This window comes from Balaenoptera ricei, chromosome 8 (genome assembly GCF_028023285.1).
Source record: "Balaenoptera ricei isolate mBalRic1 chromosome 8, mBalRic1.hap2, whole genome shotgun sequence".
Taxonomy (NCBI): domain Eukaryota; kingdom Metazoa; phylum Chordata; class Mammalia; order Artiodactyla; family Balaenopteridae; genus Balaenoptera; species Balaenoptera ricei.
In genome coordinates this window covers 15870102-15888468 of record NC_082646.1, presented here as the reverse complement: position 1 = coordinate 15888468, position 18367 = coordinate 15870102, and the positions used below count along the sequence as shown (strand labels likewise).

Sequence of the window (18367 nt, the reverse complement as noted above, 5' to 3'; positions counted from 1 at the left end):
GGAATTCATTTTATTCCTATTAAGCATAATTATTCCCCAGTCTCTGGGAACCTGTGATTTCCAATATAATTATATAGTGTTTGCCAATTCCATGCACAAGGGATGGGGTTCAAAAGCAGACAATGAGGGACGGCCTGGGGAGGTGTGGGGCAGGAGCTGGAAGCTCACAGCAGCGTCAGGGTTTAGAAGCTAAATCAGTTGGGCATATCTGAAGGCAAGGGGGCCCAGTAAGGGAAAGGAAGAGGAAAAGAGATTTCATTGAGATTTAATAGAATCCTCTTCTCTGAATGTCTAGAAAACATGTTATACAGATCTTTATTACCCCCAATCTCCCATTCACTCATTCCTTCCATCCAAAGTTGATGAGGGAACATGGCCAAAAGTCAGATATTATGCACAGCCCTGGAGATAGAGAGGAAGATAGAGCAGGAAACCTGTTTTTAAGAGGCCAAGTAGAGGCAGAGATCATGCTACCTTCGTTTCTCATTTTACAGGTGGAGAAACTGAGGTTCCCTGGTTGGCTACACGTGCTCAGCTCTCTCCGAGAAATAGAATTAACAATCCAAAAAGCAGAAGGTCATCTACAATGCCAAAAAGTGCAAACCGAGAACTTTTAATGCTTGACGGGAGCTGTGCAGATGTGACAATTGAGACATAAAGTTGATAAAGCACCCTAGGTACTGCAGACCTAGATGGTGGAGGGCAGGGTTCCCAGGCATAGAAGATGTGAAGCTGTGACCCGGAGCAATCTGGGAGATCCGGAGACACCACTTTTCATGCTAATGTGGAATAATGCCATATATCACCTTTAAAGAGAACTTGACTGTAATAAACATTTATACCAAAACTATTTCCTATAAATCAAGCAACAAATCTCTGGTCTATCGGAGACATACCTTGTGTCTGGGAGTCTCGCTATTAAATCAAGTATTGTAATTTGCTTCAGAAATGTTTTGCCAAAAGGTTAAAATATACATACTCATAGCTCATCAATCTCATGGGTTGGTAGGAAAGCCCTTTAGGTTTTGTTATTCAAGCCTTCTTTTGATTTCCTAACTGGTTACCCTGTAGATCTCTACTGGCTATCCTGTAGACTCTAGGGCACTGGATTGGGAGGGATGGGTTGCTGGTTGAGGCAGAGGAGGAGGCAGGGGGATTAACTAGATCAAAGGCTTTTGATTACCTACCAGTGATGGAACAACAATAGCTACAATCAGAAACCTATTACAAGCGAGGCACAGAGGCAGCACAAGGGATAAAGTGGAGAAAAAGATGGACATCTTCATGGAATTTATAGTTGAGCAATTTACGAGAACCTGTACATCTTGTGTCACGTTGAACCTTTGCAACCTGTTAGAATTATCCCCATTTTATTGGTGAGGCTGCATGAACTGCTTCACTTTCCACAGCTAGAAATGGGCAGAGCAGGGATTTCAACCCAGATCTGTCTGGTTTCAGTCCCTCCCCCCGCAGCACTCCCCGTGTACAGGGAAGCACACACAGTCCTTAGAACACTGAAACATCCTCCACCTCGGTTCCCAGGTGGCCCTGCAAGTGTAACGTGTTGTCTCCTGTCTATCCCACCTGCCAACAACCACTCTTCAATTGGGTTTATTATCTTTGTGGCACACAGTTACCGTAGCAGCAAATTTATCCTCAACACTACAGTACTCCTGGGCTTCCCTGGTGGCACAGTGGTTAAGAATCCACCTGCCAATGCAGGAGACACGGGTTCGAGCCCTGGTCCGGGAAGATCCCACATGCCGCGGAACAACTAAGCCCGTGCGCCACAACTATTGAGCCTGCGCTCTAGAGCCCACGAGCCACAACTACTGAGCCCGCATGCCACAACTACTGAAGCCCACACGCCTAGAGCCTGTGCTCCACAACAAGAGAAGCCACTGCAATGAGAAGCCTGCACACTACAACGAAGAGTAGCCCCTGCTCGTCGCAACCAGAGAAAAGCCCGCGTGCAGCAATGAAGACCCAAAAGCAGCCAAAAATAAAAAATAAATAAAAATAAAATTTAAAAACAAATACAGTACTCCTATGATTTTTCAACTACTAATGGAATTACTATTTTTGTTTGTTTTAAAGCCATAGCCATAAAATAGGCTCCCAACAATACTCTTGCATTTTATAATGTCTTTAAAATTTACTGGAAGTGATAACTGTAATAACAGAATACCTGTAAACACACAAATGGTCTTCTCGGAAAAGGAGGGGTGGGGCTTTGGTTTCTACCATGGTGGGGCTCACAGAAAGATGGATGGATGGGAGCATAGAAAGAAAAGGTGGAGGACCCCTGTACCCTTGGAGGTTTAGAGAGGTCTATGAATCCAACCCTAGGTGTTTGATGAGCCATCCCTTCTCCCTGCCAGGAGCATCCAAGATGGTGATTGGTAAAGAGAAAGGAAACTGAAGGACAACTGGATGTGCCAGGAGTTCTGGCTACTCCTTGGGAAGGTGGGTGTGAACAATGCAGGCCACACCCCTTGGTTCCTAGAGGCTGCACCCTAGTTCTAGTCCAAAGTTCAGTGACAAAAGGAGAAACAGAGCCACCAAGATGGTAGACCTAATCTAGAAACTTCTCTGAGGTTAAGACCACCTGAAATATGAGTTGTTTCAGAGACATGTCCTTCCCAAGAGTCGCAATTTATGGCTTTAAAATTTTGGCTGGAGTGCTCACCAATTCACGGTTTAAGTCTCAGCTTTAGAAGGGCCATGCCAAATTATAAGTATGTTACCACTGGCGTAACATATTCACATTCTGGAAGGGATTAGCTTATCAATCTAGCTGTCTCCAAGAGGAGCTCTCTTATGGAGACCCCAGATAAAGAAAACTTAAAGGGGGGGGGGGGCCTTGGGGAGTAAGATAGCCTAGACAAAGTTTCAGAGTCTAGAGAAGGCAGAAAGGCCTTGCTGAGCCACCAAAATGAGGGAGAAGGACTGGACAAATGGCCAGTGGGAGAAAAGAAAGGGGGACACGTTCAAGAAGGCGGTAGAGGGAGGGGAAAGAGAGAAAAACCCCTCAACCAAGACAAAGGCTCTAAATGCAGGAGTGGGAAAGGAAGGAGAGAGGCAGTAATCCTAGAGTGTGCTTGTGTGCAGGGGCCACAGTGGGCAAGGACACTTGATCGGAGAGCCTAGAATGGAAATCAGGGACCATCAAAAGCCAAGGCTTCAAGGAGATGGCCAAAGAAAGGAGAGTGATCTGAAAGGGCACTCGTCCAGGAGCCTAGAAGGGCATGGGGACCAGGTAGCCCGAAGTTCAAGGCATAAGGAATAAGTCGGCCAACCTGATTAATGTGGTCATCTGAGCCACACCAAATTAAGTGACCAGGTTGTGATTATGGAACTTGCCAAACAGTACCTACTCTACACTCAGGACTTCCTTACACACAGCTGATAGACCTAGCTCAGGATGCATTGATGCCCTGTTAGGAGATGACACAAAGTATTCAAGTGAAGAGGCAGAATTCCCCTCCTGAGGATCCTTGGCCTGGCATAGACATGGGTGCAAAGGAAGGAGCAGAGGGTCTGGAGATCTGCTTTCAGACCGCCCAGTCTCCTCCAGCATGTACCCTGTGCACGCACGTGTGCAGGACACGCACCACCCCCCCCCCATGCCCCGCTCCTGGCTACCCGCAGCTTGCCCATATTATCTTCACCCTCACCCCCAGCCTGGTCCTGAAATTATCCAAATCCATTGTTGTTTCACCAGCAACATCCGAGCCTGACTCTGCTCCCCCCACCACGGGGCTTCCGATGGCGGGGAAGAAGCCAGGCCCGAAGCCTGCTCTGAGAGCCCTGGGGACTCCAGCTTCGTGGGCCAGGACCCAGCAGAACACATGTCACCTCCTCTGACACCAGCGGTGGAGGATGTCAAATTTGATCAAGCTGAGCCTGACGTTTGAAGAGCGAGCCACTGGGTGGGCTGCTCCAAAGAGAAGAAGCAGAGACACAGCAGCAGGCGATTTCGTTCCTACTCTGCTGCAGGCTTCCAAAGAAAACAAGACGACTCTGAGGCAACCTGGGGCCATTGGGGTGCACGTCTGAGTACACTGGGGTACACATTTGCACCTGCTACTGAACTGATTCATGCAAGTAATAGCCAACTCTCTACAGATCCGTGTGGAAAATAATTCATGGCCAATTTTTAACCCCTCCTCCCCTCCCCCACCATTCAGCACATTTCTAGGGCTCTCGCCAGATGGTCCAAGTCCCCACTAGGATTGCCCACCCACATTCTCTGCTTCTTCAAACCCTACCCATTCTTTTCAAGCCGAGCCCAAGCTCCCCACCCTCCATGAAGGCTTCTTTAAAGACTCCAACCCAGGAAGAACAGGCCCACTTTGAACTCAGGCTGCATGTCTCCGTACAAGGCTTTTGTCATGGGGGTTCACTTGTCATGGAATGTAAGCTCCTTGAGGTCAAGGAAGACCCTGTCATGTACTGCTCTAGCGTTCCCTACAGCCCCCGATAAGGAGATGCTCAATAAAAACTTCCTTTTGAATCTATATCAATAAGAACAGTGATCTCTTACAGGTTGTTACAGAGAACAAGTTGATAACAGTTCAAGTTCGGGCTCTTTCTTGCTAGGTGAGCTCAGGCAATTGATTCAGCTTCTCTAAGCCTCCATTTCCTCATGGGGATAATGAAGGAATTAAGCCCTACCTCACAGTGTTTTGAATCCAATGAAATAATGTGTGTTCAGGGTTTAAAAACAAAAATGGACCTGTAATAGATGCTCGAACAGGGCTTGCCTGGTGCCACCAACCCCCCATGTGTGTTCAGTGCTTTTAATTTAACAAAACCCTTTCCTATACATCACCTTACATGAGCTTCACAACAATAGAGGCTAATAGAATCCCAGGAGGTGGATTCTATTATTGATGGTATGCATGTCTTACAGATGAAGAAACTGAGGTCTAGGAAGTTTATGTAACTCTAACCCCAGGTGACACCACTAGTGAACACTAGAAATAGGCTTCTAATAGAGTCCATCTGACTTTAAAGTCCAGGCGGCCTGGCTGGGACCCCGTGGCAAGGTGGCACCTAGAGGTGATGCCAGTTAGCATGCAGACTCAGGCCAGCGTGCAGCGAAAGAACGGATATGGAGAGGCAGGCAGAGATCCAGGGGCTATGGTGGGGCTCCAGCAGTTTCTCACCCTGACCCATCACCCTGTGACAGGAAGGTACAGGGCCAGCAGGATCCAGGCATGACAGCATTCTGCCTGGTTGGCTTTGCCTCCGTCAGGATGCTGTGAAATTCAGGCTGTAGGCAGTCGCCATGGCGATGGTGGGGGAGAAGGCATCAAGCGGAGAGCTCCTCCTGGCCCAGCCCTTCTTTTAGGGACAGAGAAACAAGATTCTCCAGGAACTTCTTGATCCCCAGACTTCAACCCACCCCACCCACTGGAGTCCAAGCCCTCCTTAGAGCCCCATCATCACAAGACTATGGGGCGGGGGACAAAGTAAGTGAGAAAAATTCAGGGGAGCCAAGAAAGTCTCTGCTGCCCCAGTGTCTCCCCCACCATTATGAATGCCACCTGCAAATGTTCATTGTAAGGCTTGAAGGAGGTGGGATGGGGCAGGGGTGCGGAAAGAAACTTGCTTCGATAGACACCAGCTGTGTCAAGCACTGTGCTACATCCTTGAGGTCCATGAGCCCTTTTGATTTCACAACATCCCTGATGAGGAAGGTATTAATATCTCCACGTTACAGATAAAGAAACTGAGACTCAGCTTAAGCACAAGCCAGTACTTAGCTCAGCCAAACTTTGAGCCCAAACGCATCTGACTCAAAGTCTGTAACTTTGAAGGGGCAAGACGTCCACGTTTTATCATCCAACTGTTTGGGGAATGGGGCTATGACTGCTGGTTGGAAGGAAGGCTGAGGGAATAGAATAAAATTCAGGGCAGGTCAGGTTCACAGCTGGAAGATGAGGCATTGCTACGGGGGGAGCTCCAAAGCCAAAATTCAACTAAAAGAGACAGATTCTAGAAGCCTGTCTTTAAAGCCTGTCCTTCTCCTTTCCTCTGGCCCCCAGCTTCTCCTTCTCACACCCCTTCTCCTGGGAATAAGACAGGTTGAAGGAGGAGGGTGAGGTGGGTGTAGAACACTGGTGTATGTGCCCCGGAAGCCGCTTGGAGAGGGCAGCTGAGGTGGGGTGGCGGGTGGGAAGGGGAAGACCTGTCCCCCCAAGTCCCACAGCCAAGCGGAGACGGTCCCCCACCCTCCTACAGACCTGTATTAAAAAGAATACGGAAAATAATTACAGGCTAGAGAGGATTTATTAAATTGGATAAGTCCTGGCTACAGCCTTCTTTTTAGGCTTTGAGTGGTGTATGCATTTTTTTCATCAAGGCTGCATAATAAAATAATTGCATAATTAGTAAGGAATTTGTTTCCTTTCAAGGAAGAGTCTTTAATCCCCCTAAAGAACACCTCCCCTCCCCCAGGCTCTGCCTTTATGATGGCTGAGGAAGAAATAAGGAGAGAGGGAAGGAGGCTACCCTTCCCATCAACAACTCCTGGAGGTGAGAAATAAAGGTCACTCCCAACCCCACCCTACCTGCAAACTGGGATCACTGATGGCTCGGGCTGGCAGAGCCTCCTGGGGGTCATTCTATCCATCCACCTTCTAGACCTAGACCACTCCCATGGCCCCTACCCATGTTCCCCAAATGTGGTTCTCAGAATCTTTGTCAAATGCAGAGTCCTGGGCTCCGGTCCTACATAAACCCAGGAGATTAGTGGAGTTGCAGCTTTCTACACTGAGCATAACCTAGCGATAGTTATTCATACAATAGTTTGATAACCACTGGTCCATTCGCAACCCGGGGAGTGAGGCAGGGTGCCAGGAAGAGGAGGACTTGATGCTGATGGAGAAGAGCCCAGGAAGAGTTGTGTGCCCGCCCGCCCATTCTCTCTTATAACATGAACAGTTAGGGAGATCCTCATTTATGATCAGGTCTAGCTACTGTCCCTTCTCCTACTTGGTCCTCACTTTTCTCATCTGTATAATGGGGGATTGTGCCAGATATTCTAAGTTTCCTTCCAGCTCTGAGGTTCTTTGATTCAATGACCTGTTATCAACCAACTCCTTATGATCTACCATCTACTCTGATCTATTATCCCTCCCAGGTGCAGGCAGAAGTGACCCTATGATTCCGATGAAAGAAAATAGATGTCAGGGCTTCCCTGGTGGCGCAGTGGTTGAGAATCTGCCTGCCAATGCAGGGGACACGGGTTCGAGCCCTGGTCTGGGAAGATCCCACATGCCGCGGAGCAACTAAGCCCGTGAGCCACAACTACTGTGCCTGCGCATCTGGAGCCTGTGCTCCGCAACGGGAGAGGCCGCGACAGTGAGAGGCCCGTGCACCGCGATGAAGAGCACGGCCCCCACTCACCGCAACTGGAGAAAGCCCTCGCACAGAAACGAAGACCCAACACAGCCAAAAATAAATAAATAAATAATTTTTTAAAAAAAGAAAATAGATGTCAAAACAGTTTAATCCTGGAAAGGACTCTCCTCTTCAGCTTCCAGAATTAAAGCTCTGATCCGTAGTCGAACAGAAACATCCCTGGGAAGGGTTAAGCTGTCACGAGCTTCTTTATTCTTCACAGCAGGTTTTAATAAGAGGAAGATGAAGAGAAAAATATCAGACTGATCAGCTAAGAAAGAAGGAAGAGGATGGAGAAATGGAGTGACATCAGTGGTCTGGGAGTCCAGGGTCCTGGATTCCAGTCCTAACCCTACAATGTGTAACTGTGTGATGACAATGTTGGATTTTACCTGAGCCTGTGAGCCTGGAAAACAGTGCGGGCTAAAAAATCCCCCATCCTCTGTGTTCCAGAAAACAGCATGCTGCAAAAACTCCCCCTTACCCACATGACTTAGAAAAGATTCACAGACGTCCCCCTTTGTTTCCCTATGACAAGGCCAGACACAGACCCTCCAAATTCCCTTTCTTTGATCCATAATTGATTAGCTGAACTGCTCATTGCCACTGATCAATCAGAACTAAATGCTGCTTAACCAAGTTTTGGTTCTGCCTCTCTCTTTCCACCAGGCCCTGAACTTGGGCCCTGTCTTCCTGAGACAGCCCCTCCTGAGGACCAGCTGGCCTCAGGGTGAGCCGCTCCCTGGTCTACTGTCCCCTCACATCCCCTGTCATCCCCCTCCCCACACCTGGCTCTTCTTAGCTTGTTTACTGCTCTCTATAAAAGAACCCCCGTTTGCCCCACTTTTGTGGCGCTTGCAGATCTCAAGGACAGATCATCCTCCCTACTGCAGTAGTTCCTTTCCCTGCCTCATAATCATCCTTTCGAAAGACTCATATCTCTCCTTACCAAGTCCGGATTTGTTTTCATTTGACAATGACCATGGGCAAATCATTTCACTAGAGTTTCTGTATCTGTCAAGCAAAAAAAAAAAAAAAAAGTCACAAAGCTATAAAATCAGAGGCATAAGTTATATAAAAGTACTTTGTATGCCATGAGAAAAGAAAATACAGGTCTAGGGGATACTCAAGTCCTCCACCCTGGATTTCCTGCCAAGCATGTCCTACAGCGCCCACCCGCCTTACGCTCCAACCCTGCTCAGCCGTTCTCTGTCCCTGGACCATCCCAGGCTCCCGCCCAAGTTTCCTGGGGCAATTAACTTGGGCAATTCAGCTCTACGGTCTCAATCCAGAAAGCCACCCCTCCCTTCCCCAGGTGCAGCCATCCCTCATTCATCAGTGTCACATCCCACAGAGGGCTTTTATTTAACAACCAATTTATTTCCAATTTAACTAATATGGGGATGGGCCATCTCTCTCTCACGCAAACCAACGACACCAGGGTTGTACATAGACTTACAAACGGGTATGCTGGATAATATAAACTCTCATCGCAGCCACATCAGGAGAGAGGGGAGAGGAGGGAACAGGGGTGAGAGAGGAGATGGCACTGTGATAAAATATGCCCCCAAGGTAAACAACCCCTGCTACGCTCCCTCCAGGCCCCTGCATTCCTGCCGCCTGGAATTTTTATTTATTAGTCTCACTGATTTCCCCGGCTCCCCTTGAGCTCAGACAAATGCTTCATAAACAATGTATGAGATGCCAACTCGAGGTTGGGTGGGAGCGCACAGGTGCTTGAGGAGGTGGCCATGATCCGGCCCGAAACCAAGCTCCCTGACCCCACGTCCACCCCCTGGCAAAGTTGCTTATACTTGGGTGAGACAGTGGCCCCAGATGAGAGAACACTTGCTCTTTTAGTGGGATAGCTCATTAGTTGTCTACAAGGCCCAGCCTGCCCAAGGAAGACATATTGATCAGCTGGAGGTATCTGAGAGCAGGAGGGCTTTGTTTACAAGGCCCGTGGGGCTAGGTCAAGGCTCAGGGTATCCCCCAGACTGGGTGGGTCACCAATAAGCCCGGAGGCTGCCTCCGTGTCTCGGCTTCCCTGCCACCCCCTCTCTCCTCTCCAGATTCTCAGATTGTGTGCAGACCCCAGGAGTCCCATCCAGGGCTGGGGCCTTAGCTAGGGGTAGAGGCATTCGGTCAGGAAACTGGGTTATAGAAAGAGTGGAGCCACTTCCTAGCTGGGTGGTTTGGGGTAAAACATCTCACCTCCCATCTCAGTTCCCTTGTCTGAAATGCAGGCCTTGAACTAGACAATCTCTGAGGTCTTTCCAGCTCTACCTCTTAGAGGTGGAGCCACAGAGAAGGCAACAAGGCTGTGAGAGAGATTCATCCTCAGCCTGGGAGGCCCACCAACACGACTTTAAATTACACCTCCTTAAACTCTGCTTAACTCGGCACTTTCCGGGACTACCCTGGAGGGCAGAGCGAGTTTATGTTGAACAAACACCACTTGGTTAACAGAAACATATTTATAGTGGTTGTGCAGCTCCAGGAATGGAGAGTCCTACCCAGGCCAGGCTTTCAGGAAGGATGTCCCCACTGAGCAGCTCTCTCCAGCCCCCAGAACAGGACTCTCTCTTCCCAGCCCTGATTTCTGCTCTCTGCAGCTGCCATAATTCCATGCCTGTATCATGCACCTGGTGTCTGGGGAAACCCAACTTACAGGCCTGCTGATTCCATTTAAAAGGATGATGCGTGTGGGAATGATTTTTAGTTGGGTATCCAACTCAATTCTAAACCAATTAGAAGAGGGTGTGTTCATTGGGAGAGCCGGGGCATCTGTTTCAGAGCTGACTTCAGGATGCTGGTTGTATGTTAGAGATATGGGTTGTAGGTGGGAACCCTCTATCTTAAGAGCAGGGAAAAAGCCCAGGAACAAGAGAAGGGGGAGAGGGTCCTCCCAGCAGAGCCATCATTCTCTGAGGAGGAAGCTGAGGACAAAAAGAGAAAGAAGCAATGAGACTTCCTTGCCCCTCCCCTTCCCCACTTCCCACGGCTACATGGCTGGATTCCTCTAGTGGCCGGCAATATTTAATCGAATACTTTTGTTTGGATCTTGCATCCCTGGTAACCTGAAGATGTTACCATGGCAATCCCTGAGTAATACATCTCGATTATTTATGGCCTTGCAAACAGGGTGGGGAACCACTCTAGGCCTCACAGAAACAGCAGGGAGCTAGAGGCCTCATTTCCTCTTCTCACTGTTTCCCATCAGTCCCAGAGGAAGGGGAAAAAGAAGATGCCACCTTGGTTGGCTGGAAATAGCCCAAAGCATCTCAAAGCATTTGGCATGGAAAAATCTCCACCCTCCCCCGCAACCCCATTCCCCTTTTATGCCCCTTTTAGAACTTTCCTGTTCCCCAGCCTTTCCATTCTGGGGTCCCCATAGTTCTCCCAGGTTGCCCTCCATGGAATAGCCAAGGATGGAGGAAAGGAGTCAGGAGTATCTAGTGACTTAGGCCCCCAGTTCCAACATAGGCTGGGCTAGAATCCTATTCACACCACTTATTACATCTGTGACCTCAGACACAGTACTTGGCCTTCCAAAGCCTCTGGTTCTTCAAGTGTCAAACGAGGGTAAAAATGGGTCTTATATTCACACGGTTATTGAGAGAGTTAAATGAAATAACGCATGTAAAGCTCTTTGTATGGCACTTGGCACATAGTAAGTGCTCAATAAATCATAGCTGTTCTATAGCAATTACGTTATCAACCATCCTAGCATATCCATGTTTGCGGATAGACGTTGGGACTGTCAAGAGGGCAACAAAGGGCAGGAGGACAGAGCTGAGGGTGGACAGGTGTTGGGGGGCGGGGAAGACAATTTTCTTCTCTTACCTGGACAGAGGAGTAGCAGGAGCCCCAGTGGCCAAATCAAACCTGGACCCCCTCAGGCCAGTCTCAGCAGGCCATCACCCTGCTCCTAACGAACAGATCCTTCTCACAAGGTCAGCCCTAATGAGTGAGCCCTGTACCGGGTTGAATAGTGTCCCCCCATAATCCGTGTCCACTCTGCAAACAGGACCTTATATAAAAGTAGGGTCTTGGCACTTCCCTGGCGGTCCAGTGGTTAAGACTCTGTGCTCCCAATGCAGGGGGCACAAGTTCAATCCCTGGTCGGGGAACTAAGATCCCACATGCTGCGCGGTGCAGCCTAAAAAAATAAATAAATAAAATAAATAAAAGTAGGGTCTTTGCAGATTAAGATGAGGTCATACAGGATTAGAGGAGACCTGCCCTAATCCAGTGACTGGTGTCCTTATAAGAAGAGGGAAGTTTGGACACAGGCACACCAGGGAGAATTTGACGTGACAAGAGGCAGAGGCTGGAGTGATGCTGCCAGAAGCCCAAGAACGAGAATTGCCAGCAACCACCAGAGCCGGAGACAGGCATTAAACTGTCTCCCTCAGAGCCCCCAGAAGGAAGCGACGTTGCTGACATGTGGATTTCCAACTTCCGGCCTCCAAAACTATGAATGAATACACTTTTATTGTTTTAAGCCACCCAGTTTGTCGTATTTGTTACGGCAGCCTTTGGAAACTAATACAAGCCCCCAGACTCTGGCTAATTTACTGGCCCATGTGTGTCCCCTCAGCCGTCAGGAACAGCTCCATCAAGAACTGGCATCACTGGTTGTACTAGAAAGAGAATAGAGCTTGGTCCCAGTTTCCCAGGTCACACTGGTCTGGATCTTGCAGACCCTCCTTATCTATTCTGCTCAGGCCTCTGTGTCTCTGCGACCTGTTCAGGTAGCTTTCCCAGGTCACACACTAGCTGTGTGACGGAAGTGGATTGCTTACCCTCTCTGAGCCACATCTATGAAATGGGGACATTGATGCCTGTCCCGCCTGCTTTGCAGGATTGTTAGAGATTTGCATTTGATCCCTTCTATGAAATGTTTTATCAGCTCTAAAGTAGGCTGTACATGCAGCCAATTACGTTTATGTTTCTGTGACGACACAGAAGAACTTGTGTTTCCCATGTCCCTCATGCCTACAGGTCAAGACCCCCACCCACAGTTTAGAGCAGGTGGAGGACTTCTCCCATCCAAACCCGGCTCCTGGCTCACAGCCTCCGGCCCCTACTGTCCTGTTGGCATCCCTGGCGTGGCCCTTCCACCAATGGCCCCAGGCAACCACAGCCCAGTGCATAGACACTTAGCCACCAGTTACAATCCAAGGTAAAAACTATTGCCAAAGAGACCACTGGAATTCTGGCTAACTGGGGAGGCTCAGAGGGCAACAAAGGGTAGGAAATTAGAGCATCAGTCTGAAAGGTCTTTCTAAGAGGTACTGCTCCCCTGCCTCTGCAGATACCGACCCTCACCTAGAACCGCAGTTGTCCCTCCTTCATTCCTGGGTGGTCCCAGTCTCTCCTGCCCTCAGCGCTAGGTTCCTGCGACTCAGCTTGGCTTCTGGGTTGCCAGGAGGCATCTTTTTTGCCTGTGCTGACCTGGCCCTTGTTTACAATAAATTCTTAGTATCTAACAAAGCCTGGCAAATGCTGGGTATTAAAGAAATATATTTTGAGTGAATGAACGACACTTAGGGGCTCATTGTACTACATTCATGGTATGAAAAACCGAATTCAGACTCCATATAGTCAGGATGGAAAGAATTACTTACATATGTTAATGCTCCTGTACGTTTACAGTGATGTGAGACTGGAACATTGCATGTTTTAGACTAAGATTGAACTTTCCTCTGTTGGAAGAGAAGATGATGGTGGTGGTGGTGTGTGTGTGTGTGTGTGTCTGTTTGTCTGTCTGTCCATCTGAGGGAGTGAGTAGGGATCAGGGAAAGACTTAGGGAAGGAGGCTATTTACAAGACCACATGCCTGATGGTGGTGGTGGTACAGTGGTCATGATGAATGTGTGTGTGTGTGTGTGTGTGTGTGCGTGCGCGAATGTGTACGTGACTTCATGTGTGTGCACGTGTGCCCTGGAGGACCAGAGGGGGTGCCATGCTGTTCACTCTGTCCCTGGCAGCAGTGGCGCTTGGGGGCAGAGTGGTGTCTGCAGCCCCCTCTGTGTAGGAAAGCTAGGTCGCAGAGACACAGAGGCCTGAGCAGAACAGATAAGGAGGGTCTGCAAGATCCAGACCAGTGGCCCCAATCTGCAGTCCTCAGACACTTACAGGTTCCCACAGGTAGTAATGGGGGCTCAGGAGCTATTTTTAATATTTCTGTATGCCTAGCAGAAACGACATACCAAAGATAAGACTGCACAGACTGCTAACTGAGACATCATTTCTTTGCTTTTGGCTGGAATTATATCAACTCAGTGTGATAACACTGCTAATCTCACGCTAATCTGAACCCCTGATTGGCAGTCATACATGGCTTTGATTAATAAAAAATGGGAAAACAAATTACTACTTGATAAATGCAGTTTGTTTGGTAGACAAAAATCTTTAAAAATACGGGGTGTGTGGTGCAGAGGGAGGGAGAGATTACGTGACTGTTAAGAACACAGGCTCTGGAGCCAGACGCTCAGATTCAAATCCTGGCTCAACCACCTATAACAGTAAGTGGTACTAGTCTTTTAATTCTCTAAGCCTCAGTTTCTTCATCTACAAAATGGGAGTCATAATAATATCCATCTCCTAGGATTAGTGTGAGGATTAAATGAGATAATATAGAGAAAGCACTTAGCTCCTTGTCTGGCACAGGGAAGTATGCATTAAATATCAGGTCTTTTTCTTGTAATCAGTAGGTATTACTACTCTTACCATTAGTAGGGATGAAAAAGTTGGGAACCACTAGGCTAGATTATTCTTGAGATCCAAGACACATCTGTCATCACTGCTCCCACAATGAGGTGAGAACTAGAGGAAATTGACCCTCAGCCCACAGGTCAGAACTCACTCTGGGTGTAGGTAGTCTCTGGGGGATTAAAAGATTTGAAGAAGAAGATGGGCACCCAGTTGACCTGGGTGGGGGAATCAGGTTTTATCTGCCATGTGAGGCCAGAAATTAGGAAGAATGGAGTCCAGGACAGGTGACAGTGTATTATTTTCTATCGTTGGATAACAAATTGCCACACATTTAGCAGCTTAAACGCACACCCATTTACTAGTATCTCACAGCCTATAGGTCAAAAGTCTGGGCAGGCTCAACTGGGTTCTCTGGTCAGAATCTCACAGAGCTGAAATCGAGGTGTTGACCAGCCCTGTCCTTTATCTAGAGGCTCTGGGGAAGAATTCACTTGCAAGTTCCTTCGGGTGGTTGGCCAACTTCAGTTCCTGTGGTTGTAGGACTGAGGTCCCAACTCCCTTGCTGGCCATCAGCCAGGGCTGCTCTCTGTTCCTACAGGGGCCCACATCCCTCCTCCACGGGCCCCTCCATCTTCAAGCCAGCATGACTCATCAATCCTTCCTGTGCTTCTCTTGACTTTCCCTTCCACCACCATCCAGAAAGAGCTCTGGTTTTAAAGGAATTGTTTGATTAGATCAGGTCCACCCCAATCATCTCCCTATCTTAAGGTCAACTGTGTTGTAACATAATCACAGGAGTGATAGCACATTCACAGGTGAGGGTGAGGGTCACTGGGGGTCTTGGGGGGTCATTCTTAGAATTCTGCCTGTCTCACACAGGACGCCAGACAGGGGGCAGCTGGCTTAGGATAAGGCACTGAGGGCTCGGTAAGGCCCTGTTTGCCCCATAGGAGATTGTGTATTTCTTTCAATTCAAGGGCGGCATAGTCATCATGAAGGAATATTATTAATACAGGTGAGGACCAACCTGCCCCAGTTTCCCCCAGCAACTGTCGGGAGCCCAGGGTTTTGGGGAGCAGGGCTGATTTGTGTATGTGTCACCCGGAACTGCATACTCTGAAAGCAGATGCAATTCGCCTACTGGCTTCATTCCCTTCCTTTCCTTTTCCCACGCCACACCCCCAGCTCAGGCTGGGCCACTGTTCCTCTTCTCACCTGGAGAAGGAAGGCCTTTTGTTATTCAACCACCTTTTTCCTCTCCTCTGCTGGCTTCCGTTCAAAACCCTGTGACTCCTCTGCTGCCATGGCCCCAGCCCTGTCTTAGGAGAGTTCCTTCTGTTCCCTTAACCTGTGGAGTAAGCATCGCAGTAACCCGTAGTGGATCCAAGACCCCATCTTTGGCCAGTCGATCCTGTTCTAGGGCCTTCTGTCCCCAACAGATGCTTCCAACCCACCTGCACCCTGTGTGCCCAGCTACATCTGGCATGTCCCCACAGCCCTCCATTAAGCCTTCCACGCGGGGACCTCTGGATGGCGCTCCGACTCTCCACGGTCCCCCCAGGCCGGTGCTCTCTGTGTGGTCAGTGTCACCTGCACAGCAATCAGTCACCTTCCTAGAAGCCATTCTGCAGGTGCCCCAGCACTTGGAAATGACCTGCTCTGTCACACTCCACCTTACTCTACATCTGTAACAGGGAGACAGGGACAAGGCTAGATCAGCAGTTTAATTTTGGCTGTGTAGCAAAATCACCTGTGGAATTGGTAAAATACAGATTTCTGGGTCCCACTCCCAAGAGGTGAGTTGAAGCTCTGGGGTGGGGCCCAGGCTCTGTATTATTAGGGCATTATTCCTTTCCTGCAGCCTTGATGGGGAGGGGCAGGGGCAATTCCACTGGAGCCAGCCCCCCGCCCCAGGACCAGCCCCCTTCCTGTTGCCGGGGTGCTGGGAAGCGACTTGCTGCCAAAGTGCTCGGAGCCGCGATTGTCTCGTTGGCCTGGTTATTATGGAGGGATCTGACACAGAGGCAATCAAACCCCTTAGCTCACCTGCCAGAGCAAGAGAGAGAACGACAAGTGTAACAGGGGGAGAGAACAGATCCTCCATGTCACTCAGCTCACATTATCGCCCGTAATGAGCTCTGCCCGACAGACAGCTGCTCACACGGCTCCACAGGTACGGCGCTCACTCGCTGCCCCACGGTGCCAGGGAACCCAGAGGAGGCTTCTCCGCCCCCCCGCAAGTCTGGGGCTCTGCCAGCTCCCTCCGGCCCCAGCCTCCCCTCCCCCAATCCCAGCTCGCTGAGCAGGCAGGAAACCGAACCATCCTCAGGGCAGAGGCTCAGCTCCCTGCGGAAATGGACAGATCACAAGAGCCTAATGTTCTCACATCCCCTCATTTCGGATGCATAAAAACTGCGGCACCTTGGCCAGTCAGACAGGGGCTGTAAAGGACCTGGCTTGAGCCCTGTGTGTGTGTGTGTGTGTGTGTGTGTGAGAGAGAGAGAGAGAGAGAGAGAGAGAGAGAAAGAGAGAAAGAGAGACAGGCAGACAGAGAAAGAAAGAGAGGGGGCTGTAGAACATCGCTCTCTGAGTTTACACTGGGTCGGGGGTGGGGGGGTAATAAAGCTCCCTGATCTTGAAGCCCCTGATGAACAATACACAGGATTTTAGAAAGTGTACCTTGAAGGGTCAAATTGTCAGGAAGGACCAAGACCTGCGTGGAGGCTTCAGGGAGGAGATGAGAGTTACACTAAGCTCTGGAGGAGAGACAGGACAGGTGACAGGTGTTAGATGATGTCAGAAGGGCAGGGGGGAGTAAAGGGACGGTGGGCTCCCCCTCTGGCTGGGAGAGGGCCAGCCTAGGTCACTAACGTCATCTCTCCTTAATAAGCTCCTCCGTCACTTAGGACAGGCAAAGTGAGCGAGCAAATCCGACTTGGAATCAGGTGTCTGAGTTCTTGGAGACCCGAAGCTTTTCTAAAAGCCTAGTGGGGGGGTCAGGAGAGGCGGCTTCCAGTCCCAGCTCGGCTTCTCACCAGGGCGTGGCATTGGGCGAGCCACTCAGCTTCTCTCCTTTCGCCCTTCCTAAGACCCTGCCTTACAGCCTTATCTGCCGTGGGGCTGGGTTTGAGCCCAGTCAAGGGTGAGGAAGGAGGCAGGAGAGGCAGGTGAACTTCCCTGCTGCATTACTACAATGTGAAATCTACAGCCTTTGCGTCCCCTAGAAGAGAAGCTGTCGCCAGCTCCCACGCAGGGTTTCCCCAGCAGACCTCCCCAGGAGCCCGCAGGTGGCAAAATAAAACAAACTATCAATTCTTTGTTTTCTTTTTCCTCCCCGGGGTGTAGTAAACCCATTCTCAGTTAACAGTCTGCCTGCTTCCCGCCTCGCACTCTCGCTGTTGCTGCCGGCAGCCTGAGAAGCCCAGACAACCGAGGGATGCTCTGGAGAGCCCGAGGCCCGGGAAGGGTCAGGGCCTGGAGGGGAGGCGAGCAGCCGACCCTCGCCAGCCCGGAGATCTGTCCGCTGCCCTCTCCCCATTGGCTCCTCTCCCTCCCACAGCCAATGGGTGGGCTCCTCAGGCCGGGCTGCACCCAATGAGACCGAGCCGGAGCCGGCCAGCCTGTCCAGCTAGACCAGCGGCAGGATGCAAGAAAGGGAGGGAGAGGGAGAGAAACAACCTGGGGAGAGCAGGAAGCAGGAGCTTGGAAGAAAACTCAGTGGTTTCTGAACATTAAATGAGCTGGTGTTTAAATGAGATGCAAATGACATGCAAATGAGCCTCTCGTACTTTTGAAAAGAGGCATCAAAGCTTGGCTAAGAGAATACCAGTTAATCTCTCAGCCCGCCAGAGACATCCAGAGTGACCCCTCGTCTCCGGGGGACTCTCTACTGCATTTAGGAGCTGCCTGAGCTCCGCAAAGCAGTCCCTGCCCCACTAGGGCCGCCAGCGACTCTGCTTTCTTTGTTTTCCACAAGCTAAAGGGCAAGGGGTGAAGGAGCACCCCCAGATCTAGAACTCCCAGCACCACAGAAGTCCAGTGAAGGGAGGGACCCCGCTATCTTTGCTTCCCCCATTTCACACGTGAGGGGGCCTGACCGAGGCCACACAGCAGTCTGTGGCAGAGCCGGGCTTGGAACTCAGGACCCCAAGACCCACTGACCCCCTGCTCCAGTTCACCATCTCACCCTGCGAGCGGAACCTCCCTTCTAAGTCCAGTGAGGTGGGGAACTGCT

General features: G+C 50.0%; 1 long non-coding RNA gene across 6 annotated transcripts in view; it reads right to left on the bottom strand.

Annotated features, from left to right (window-relative positions):
• LOC132370397 (uncharacterized) overlaps positions 1–18367 on the bottom strand; it is a 283270-nt gene that overhangs the window by 47211 nt on the left and 217692 nt on the right. For 5 of the 6 annotated variants that reach the window (XR_009504557.1, XR_009504555.1, XR_009504558.1 and 2 more), the window contains one exon: positions 8360–8424. The exons of the other annotated variant lie outside the window; for it this stretch is intronic. This is a non-coding gene — a long non-coding RNA (uncharacterized LOC132370397). The remainder of the gene's footprint in view (positions 1–8359; positions 8425–18367) is intronic. 6 annotated transcript variants of the gene reach the window in all.